Genomic DNA, 10,788 nt, shown 5'->3' with positions numbered 1-10,788 from the left:
GTCGCGGTATAAATCGGCTACGTGAGGCGCAGCAATTGACATCCATTGCGTACTGCGTTTCAGTATTGCAGTGCGCTAAAGTAATAGCGAAGCTCTGAATTGTAGTATAGGATGGCCTATGAAATTAGATAAAGCATATGGCCATAGTCTACCACGATTCAATGTAGTGCCCAGCTGAATAATGGTATAGAATGCCAATACGCGGCCTGGTACACGTGAGTGATGGAATTATTTATAAACACTAACTTTAAAAAAAAAAAAATTATTTTGAAATAATTCTACACAACAAAAGAGGTTTGACTATCTATTTAACTACGATCTTAACTATTTGAAACTTAGAGGATAAGTTACTGGTAAAACTAATATTAAAAATGCTTATTTTGCAATACAATAATATTGCAATAATAATATATTATTCAGGAAGGCTGTCCGGTCATCGGGGTTATCGGCCAGGTTGCATCACATAACTCGTATTGTAAATGGGCGCCACCATATTTCATCTCTAAGGTACGCATCAGCACGTAGAGAAGTATTTCTGTAGCTTACCATCTCAGGCATGGCTTAAGCTTGATTATCTTTTCTTCGTTATCCCAGCGGTTTCCCCTGGCAGCGGCCTCGAACTGATTTAAGTAGGTACTCCATGCTTCTTTGCCACCGAATTTTGGTGTTCTTCTTTAACTGTTGCTCTAAAGTGGGCGCCTCAATTTTGTGTCCAAAACTCTCTTTGCTTCATCTTAAAATCTTCTCGAAGTTGTGAATCCTATTTTTCTTGTTGTTGGTCTCATTCCTTCTTTGTTTTTCATATTACGTTCTTCTTCCTCCTTTTTTATTTCAATTTAAAAGGAGCAAAAGAATAAGGAGGAGATAAAAACCTTAAAAAAATTAGCAAGTCTTCTTTTATTGTCTTCTTCAGTTTTTTTTGTCTTCTTAAAGTCATATCTTTGACTGTATGTATGGCGAAATAATGAAATTTGGCATGTGGCCTCTCAATGCATTGATCTCATGATGGATCGGACGGGAGCGGTACCGCGTTAAAGTCAAAAAAAGGGTAATTTTCCATTTTTTCACGAGATCTTAATTTTGACGTACTCAAATGACTTGAAATTTTTAGGCCTTAATGCCTATAGAGAGAACTAGGTCTGTATATTTTTTGGAATAGATGAATAATTACGGATGTGAACAATTATATCAGATCAAATTAAGTAAAAAAAAACCGGTCCAGAGGCTAAAAGATACTTTTTATAAAAAAAGTGTTTCGGCAAAAAGACTTAGTTTTATGGGAAAAGTGACATATTTAAAGCTTTAAAAAAACATTTTACGAGTTCTGGCTTTAATTTTTTGGACTTCTCTGGGTTTTTTTTTAATTCCTTTAAGACTCTAAACATTTCAAACTCGTCCCCATGGACCCGAAATATAGGAGTGAAGCGACTATACTTGCTTTTAAGGAAAACAACAAAACTTATTAAAATGTCCTAAAACGAGTCGAGCTTAGAATTTTCTACATAGTTTCTGTTGATGGAGAACAATAATTTTAAGAGAATAGTGGCAGTTAAAGCAAGCAAGTATATAAATTCTAGAAAATTTAAACTACCAAGATTTACAATAAAATAACATCAATTGGAGCCGACAGGGGGCCCTTAAACAAGATGAACTACAAAAAACTAGCCACTATGGCCAAAAATAATAAGCTTAACGTAAGTAAAATCCTAAATAAACTTAAACTTAAGTGCAGTACAAAACAACAATACAAACAACAGTACAAAAAGCTTAAGTACAATTTTTTTTTGCTTTAAATGTAGCGTTTAGGTTTTTTCGTTGGCTTGTTTATGAATATAACGAAATACTGATTTTGCAACTATATTAACAAATAAGTGCCAATTGTTCTTGACTGATAATTTTTAAATATTTATTAGATTTCTAGTGCTTTGTAAATTGATTAATGATAATTTTTTTTTTACTGAAAGTTTTATTTTGAGTTCTTCCTTTTTGACACTTTATGATCTTAAACTAGTCTTCTTGTTTCTTATCTCGTTCCTATATTGATCTTCTTTGAGTTGTTTGTCAACCTTTCAATTGTTGTCAAGGTAAATCACAAAATTGACTGAAAATATCAGGAAACTCTTTATTTCTTTTAAAGACCAATATATTTAGAAGCGCTTGAAACTGATTGTTGAATGATTGACAGTCAGAACAAATAAGTACATAAAATCAGGAATATTCGAACTGTGCCGACTACAATACAATAAAATAAACTTAGGCTTAATTTGGTCCAAATAGGGATCCAAATTCGAATTTCATTAGTATTCTTCATGACTACCAGTACTTCAAAGCTTATGCAAATATAGTAAGTTAGAAAGGGAGGAAGATTTTTTTGTCCACAAATGAAAATGCCAATTTTTTAATCAAGAGTAATGCATTTCGATGAGCTTACTCATCATCTGATTTTTTTAGTTGAATCCATATTCTTTTGGTTTGGAATAAAGCTTTTTCAGAGCTTTTTTGATTTAGAATTGTTTTTAATAGAAATGTAGTTAGTTACATTATTTTATTTATTACATTATTTTTTAGACATTCGGTGTTAAACCATATCTTTTGAGCAGTTATGATACGAGCTAAGTAGAGTTTCCTATAGATATGGACTTGGTATGCCAGACAAGCAGATTTTATTTATAAGTACCCAATATATTAAAATATAAATTATATATTGATTTCAATGAATTGGCTAAGGAGGTTCTATGCAATCCAAAGTATCCTGCCTTCCTAATCAGGATGTGTATAGACTTTTTGTATAATCGGTATTATTTCATTTAAGATCTTCTCCAACCATGGCATTTAGTAACAATTGGTAAGCTAAATGCTTATACAGGTATAATTAAAATTTTAATTTTGTTTTATACGTATATTACAATTTTATATAACTCTAAAATGGAACAATGAAATTTTATCCTAATGGCTGAAATAGACAAGGAAAGCAAGGAATTCTTCCAGCAAAGACGTCTACCCAGAAGAAATTTAATATTTTTGTTCGAATTGTAAACTTAAAAAGATAGGATCAAGATCGGAAACAAGAAAGGAACATTTACATATGCTTAAGTAGAATTCCATTCTTGAAGTGGAGTGGCTATAATATAGCGTATTAGAAAGGGCTGGAAAAAAAACATAAATTATATCTGACTAGAAAGTCTGATGATAAGTGAACTCATCGAAATGCAATATTCTTAAAAGTCTTCCCGCCCTCTCTAACCCGCTATATTATATTTCTCTCACTATATTATATTGAGGGAAATTTTTAACTAAATAAATAATACAGAATACAAAATTTTAAAAATTGAGAAATACAATCACGAAAACAATATGTCAAATATGGTTTAACCCTGAAGCTAATCTAAGTTTGATGTCTTATATTTGGATTAAATACTGGCCCTTAGAGGTCAGAAATTCCAGGTATGAAAACTTTTTAGTTAAAAACATCAATCTAAACAATCATAAGTGGTGGCCCTTGTATTACGTCCACTAAAGCGGGGATTTTCTCAACAACGACGCACTCTGTTTCCATTACACAATTTTTACGTTTGAGTGAACACTGGGTAATTCAGTAAGGAAACTCCGACCCCTTGTAATTTAATTACTTATACTTTGAGAAGTTTCGGAAGTATATTTCGTAACCCCATACTAAAAGTTTTCTGTTAAAAATATACGCAATTTTTAGGGTGAGTAACAAATATTTAGTTTAAAAGCTTAAAATAATTATAAATAACTAGAAAAGGTTATTTGACTAGGAAACTAAACCGTCTGATAAGAAATTCTAAGCATAAACAATTTAATTTTTGTTTTTATCTTTCGTACATGAAAGAAATGTTTAAGCATAATAACGTTGATTGAATATGTACAAGATATAATAATATGTAGATATAGAAAGATAATAATATACATATGTACATAGTGGTATTTGACTTATAAAATGCCGAAAGCGCCGGGGCACCCGCCACCATAGGGCGCGAATTAATTTAAAATCTTTAAATGTGTCGGAAGTCTTAATAAAGAGAGTGTCCACTCACCGAAGAAGGACTGCGCGGGCTCCCGGATAGATGGGGTGCAAAGAGGATGCAGAGGAAGCATACAAATAATGGTTTGTAGCGTGGGGCGCAATGCGTCAGTTAGAATTTGTGACGGACCCCCAGGGAGAGGGAAAGTTGCTCAAGAGTGTACAATTTTCCAGGATCTTTGGTGTCGCTCCTACCTGGATCTCAACTCGGACTCGCTACCTTCACGAAGAGCACCAAGTTCTCGGGCGCACCCTGTTAAGACTCAACAGATATTCATTGAATTGACAAAATCAGGACGGGCCTGGGAAATAGCCCCGTCTTGATTTTTTCGCCATTTTTTAAAATGGCTTACCAGTACTCTCTCGCAATATTGAAGAAACGAAATGGTAATAATGCAACCATCAAATACTCAACCAATTAAGAATTAATCAAACATAACCATAAAAACAGAGGATGTAAAATCAAAATCTATTTGCATACTGCAAAAAAACAATGGGTAGTTTATCCTGGGATATGATGCAAATTCTCATCACACATCCTGGAGTAGCACAAACATTAATCACAGAGTACAGGCCAATACAGTCCATGAGCTAAGCTTTATCGTTAAAAATAGAAAATAGGTATTAGACTGAACTAGTAGAACTAACTATTAGTTCAAACTTTATCAGCAGCAAGGTCAGGAATTGGAGCCATCATGCTCAGATCATAGACATATACAGTTTGACATTACTATAGGTAACAGACCCATAGTTGATTACAGGAACCTGAGAGGTACTGACTGCGCCGGATATAAATTGTCCCTACAGAAAAACATACTATCCTATGACAAAACTATAAAGAATCATGATCAGCTAAATTACATGGCTAACAAGTGTCTGAAGCTATTGTAAGAGCATATTATGAAAACTGGCCACTGGAGGTGAGGCGGGAGGATCGCGGCACACCTTGATAAAACAACAACCTTAAGAAAATGCGGTCTGAAGTACGCAAACTTTTCAACCGTGCCAAAAGCAGTAACAACTGGGATTTATCTCGTAGGGTGCTAACCGCCTACGCACTACGTTTTACGCAAAGCTATGACGGATTTATCACCAGAACCATAATCTTCCCCAGTGCAGTTAAAGGTGCTATTAAATCATTTCAGCCCTTTAAATCACCAGGAGAGGACGGAATCTATCCAGCACTTCTTCAAGTTGGGCTGGACAGTTTAAGAAATCAAGAAAGCAAAACTATCTCTATGGAACTGTAGCGGGATATGCGGCACGACCTAGAGAATGAACCCAAAACAGAGAAGGTGGTTAAACTCACAGGTCATCAAACCTACGATTGGCTCTGTGATGTGGTGGACCAAAGCAGATAACAACTGGCCAAAACAAAACTTAGCAGCCTTAAAAGGCAGGCCTGCTTGCTGCTTCATTACAGGGAAACGATCGGAACCACCACGACAGCCGCCATGGAAAAACTAGTTAGCCTGACGCCTCTGCACCTATACCTGCAGATGGATTATAGCTTCCTTGATTCTGAGAATCACTTGATTATGAGAGGCTATACCATCTTATAAATGGTTCTCGACACTTAAAGTCTAGATGGAAACAACTGAACCGGTTGCGAAGGTGTGAACTGGTTAAAATAGTTTTAATCTTCTCCCGGAGATGCTAGACAACGTTAGCAAAATACCTATCGAGAATAAAATAAAGAGTTTTGATTAGTGTCTGACTAAAAATTGTCTCGTAATTTTACTCTAAAAATGAGCCTTTTACTGCTTGGTCTTACATCGCCTACAATATGGCAAAATACACAATCACAACTCAAGCAAACTTATTAAAGGTTTTAATGCGCTCCATAATTTTCTTGTTTCCTTCTTTTTTTTACTCAAAAAATCTATATAGGCTTTCTTTTTGTTGCGAACCATAGTTTTAAACATATCGCTGTTAATTTAGTTCGTTTAAATTTTGAGAAGAGGGAGTTGCGACACTTTTTCATAAATTGCAGACCATTGGTGAACCACGGACACCCCAGGGTTTGATTCCATGTCAAAACCCGGTATTTATAATTTTTTTTTGCTAATTTTATTATTCTTAATTTTATTTGTTTATTTTCTGTTATTGAGAGGAGCCGAACAATATGCTAAAAAAGCATACGAAACTCAAACCTAGATGACATCTATGTTGAGAAGTCTTAAAAGTCCATGGTACCTGATGGTGTGTTACTAAATTTTTTGGTGAAAGCAGGAGGAAAGTAGAAGGTCCATAGAGAACATATTAGATCGCGCGGTTAACATAGTGATTAGTACGTTGTTAAGAAGGAAAGCAATTAATCAGTACCATAGAAAAGAAATTGTAAAGGGCAAGAACGATTTATTAAAAGACTATGAAGAGTTAAAACACAGTGAGTTAAAAAAGTGAGTGTGATGTACTTGATCATTACCACGGTAATGGTGGTTATTTTGTGTAGCTTTATGTATTTCGAGTAATTCCAGCAGATCAAGTTTATTGCTTTTGCGGCAGAAATGTAAAAACTTTGAGTCAGTAGCTAGGGAGATTTATTTTCTATAAAAAAAACCACTCAACTAGTTCAAAAACTTGAAACATAATAGAATCTTATTTAGCATAAGAAAGAAAATAAAAGAACACGACTTAGTCATTTCCAAGCCAGACAAAGGCAATTTCATAGTCATACTAAATAGGATGGATTACAAAACTAAAGTCTTTAGCTTCTAATACATTCACTAAAATCAATAGAAATCCACTACCAATTGTTATTAATAAAATTAAAACAAATTTAAAAACATGGATCCCTCTCCTTACAGAGTATAAAAAACAATCTAACCACTTAATATCCAGTAATTCCTGCCTTCCTAGTTTATATGGCTTGCCCAAAAATCACAAAGTTAATAATCTTATTAGACCAGTTGTAAGTTTTGACAATACACCCGGCTTCTTACTTTCTAAATTTGTCCACAACATTTTACTTAATCTTTTGCTACGTCCGATTTTCACTGTTAAAAACTCTAGAAATAACAATTCTAGAATTTTGCTTATCACAAGACTTTTTCATGTTTAATAACGTTTTTTACTCGCAAAAAACAGGGTTGGCAATCGGGAATCCTTTATCTCCTCTTTTGGCCGACCTCTTTATAGATTGGTTAAAAGGCTCTATAATCCCCCTCCTATTAAAGAATAATTAAGTTAAAAAGTGGTTCCTTCACGTGGATATAATTGTCTTGCAATAATTAATACTAAAAATACTAGCTGCTACAATATTTTGGCTTCTCTTAATAATTTACATCGCCTTGAACAACAAAAAAGTATTAATTTCCTTAATTTAAATATTTTAAGGATAGAAAATATTCAAAATTTTTAAAAAAACCTACACAAATAGACCAAATAATTCTTGCTAATTTTAACCATCCTGCAAGTCACAAAATAGCAGCCATTAATTGTTATATACATAAATAGAACACTAAAAATACGCCTAAGCCCCACAGACTTGACTTGACAGAAGATGAAATTAATATCATTAAAAAAGTAGCTAACAAGGGTTGTAATATCAAAACAATTGAAAAATTACAAAGAAAGCACAAAAACAAAAACAATTTACTTAGTGCTTACCCTCAAATTGAAATTTCATCACCAAAAAAAATCTCTCAGTACTTACCTGTCACTGTCTGATCTTGGCCCTTTTTCACGTCTGGTTTCCAAAATATTAACTAACAACGTCTCCAACATCAAATTTCGTTTAAATGAGTCAATGTTTTAAGGTAAACTTTAATTAATAATAAACTAAAAAATCTTTCATACTGATAAAATGCGCGGTATATAAGCTAAATTGCCCAGACTCTACTGCCACTACATACATCAGTAAAACCACTAGAAAGCTCGAGACAAGAATTAAAGAACACTTTTCTAAACCCAATAAATTAGCTTTCGGTCTACATTTAACACCCTCTAACCACAATTTTTCTAATTCAGAGAACAGCAGAATTATATACCCATTTAACCATAAGAACATTAAATAGGTGAATGGATTGGAAGAATTTGAAATCGAAAAATAGAAATCAAGTAACAAAAACCAGACTGCTTAAACTTGATCGCGTACAATCATAATAGTTACAACCTCATATACAAAAATATCCTTTAACTTTATTTATGACTTTCCTTCTCTTTCTTCCCTCCTCCCTACATTCTATCTTAATTTGGGATCTACACTATTTTATTTTTATATCAACTTATTTTATAACCCATTTAAATTTGATTTTCCGTTTTCCGATAATTCTAAGTTTTGTTCTAATCGAAGCTCTATTTTTAAAATTTTCTGTGGTAATACGGGTTTTTAATTCCATGTTTTCTAACTCAACTATGTAATTTTACCTTAGTTTATTTCTACCTGACTGACAACCCCACCGTACCTTAGGCATTTGGTTATAGTATAGTATTAATAACAATATAATGAAATTTGAAATTTCTATTTCCTTCTTTTTGAACACGGTATTAATATAAGTATGCAAAATCTTTGTTGCTTGGTTGACTTCGTTTTGTTTAGTACTTAAGAAACCATGGGTAAACCACAGGCAAATATGCTATATACCGTTTTTTATTAAAATGTGTCGTTTCTTTGACAAGTAAGTTAATCTTAGGTTTGTATTGATTTATACAGGGTGTCCCATTAATAATGGTAAATATTTTAACAGCAGATTCCTCTCATAAAAATAATGGGTTAAGTTAAATTTTCCTAGTCCGAAAATGAAATGCAACCAAGACACAGGGTGATAAACATTAAGTATTTTTTTTGAATTTTATCTACGAGTATAACTTTAGCAGTTGTTTTTTGTTTTTAACCCTACAATGCATCATGTAGCATATCTGCTACATATAAAATATTCAAGAATTCTATTTTCATTAAATGTTTTATGATACACCTAAATGCAGTGTAGCATACTATATACACACTTTAAATCGGGTTTCGCTTTGCTGGCAATAGATGGCGCAGCAAGTATAGAATTTTAATTCTAATGTCAGCTGTGTTGTTTTGGCGGTTGGTGTGTGTGTCTGACGTAGTAAATTTGTGTTTTTTTGAACATTTGAAGCGGTTTTGGCAGACAAACTCGATAAATTTGGTAAATTAGGTAAGTATTCAAACTATTTGTTATATCAGTGCGTATCCAGAATTCATAAAAATAAATTACCGGGTATTCTAATAAAATGTAGCAAATATGCTACAACATGCATTTTATGATTGTTTTTTAATCTCAGGGCGATAGACAAAAAAAGGGATTTTCGAAAACCTTTGACAATCCAGGAGTTGGAAAAGTTGACACAACGTTTTTTTGAAAGTGACGATGATCTGGAAGAATTGGACGAAGATAATTTAAGTGAAAACGTTGATAATTGCTTAGAATTGGCTGCAGAAAAGTTTCAAGATCCTGTGGATTACGCCAATTTGGACATTGAAAATACTCCAATTATTTTTGAGCATGAACTAGATGATGTAGAACTAACCAATTCGAACGTTGAAAATAATAATGAGGCAGATATTGTCGACGAAATAATACCTAAGAATGAAGACGCGAACGGTACAGAAGAAAATATATTTACACTGGATAAAGACGCATTCAAATCTATTTGCTGGAAGCAAGCATCTTTTGAACAAAATGTTCAAGGTACAACATTTAGAGGTGATGAAAATCTTCCAACAAATATAATGGAGTTATCAACACCCTATCAGTTCTCCAGGTAAAACCTAATAAGTCAATTATTCCTTTTGCAGTTTAGTATGTAATTTGTTGATTTTTTTTTCAGATACTTTTTTACCGATGAGCCATTTGAGAAAATCACTGAAGAATCGAACCTCTACAGCAGTCAAAAAAATATTTCGAAACCGGCAAACATAACGACTGGAGAAATAAAGAAGTACATTGGTATCTGCATTTATATGTCGGTAATAAATATGTCAAATATCAGAAGATACTGGTCTGAGGAATATGGATTTGAAAAAATAAAAAACACCATGAGTATGAATCGATTTGAAAAAATTCGTGAAATGCTACACTTCAATGATAACACGAAAATGTTTCCTAAAGATCATGCGGATTTTGATCGTCTGCATAAATTGAGGCCTGTTATCGACTCTTTGAACAAAACGTTCCAAACTGTTCCCTTTGAAAAGTGTCTATCTGTAGATGAGCAAATGTGTGCAACAATGGCCCGACACTACATGAAACAGTACATGCCACTAAAGCCTCACAAGTGGGGCTATAAATTATATGTTTTATCTGGTGTTACGGGATATGCGTACCAATTTGAAATATACTCGGGCCAAGAAAATTCTGAGAAATACCGTTTTCCAAATGAGCCTGACCTTGGGGCTTCAGCAAACGTTGTTATACGCTTGTGCCGGTCAATTCCCAAAAACTGCAATTACATTGTCTATTTTAATAATTATTATACAGGAATTCCTCTGATGTCATATTTATTCTCAAATGGCATTCTTTCGCTAGGAACAGTGAGAAGAAATCGTTTGCCCAACTGCAAATTTTCTAGTGATACTGTTTTCAAAAAAAAAACGCGAGGTTCTTTCGAAGAATATGTAACTTCTTTTCAAAATACTCCTTTTGCCTCAGTTTTATGGCTGGATAATAAAGCAGTCACATTACTTTCTACACACTTGGGTTCTTCTCCAGTTCAAGAAGTGAAAAGGTTTGATAAAAAAGAGAAAAAACGAGTGGAAGTACCATGTCCAAACT

Source organism: Anthonomus grandis, chromosome 5 (assembly GCF_022605725.1).
Source record: "Anthonomus grandis grandis chromosome 5, icAntGran1.3, whole genome shotgun sequence".
Lineage (NCBI taxonomy): Eukaryota > Metazoa > Arthropoda > Insecta > Coleoptera > Curculionidae > Anthonomus > Anthonomus grandis.
The sequence above is the reverse complement of the archived record's forward strand: the minus strand, read 5'-3'. Positions refer to the sequence as shown.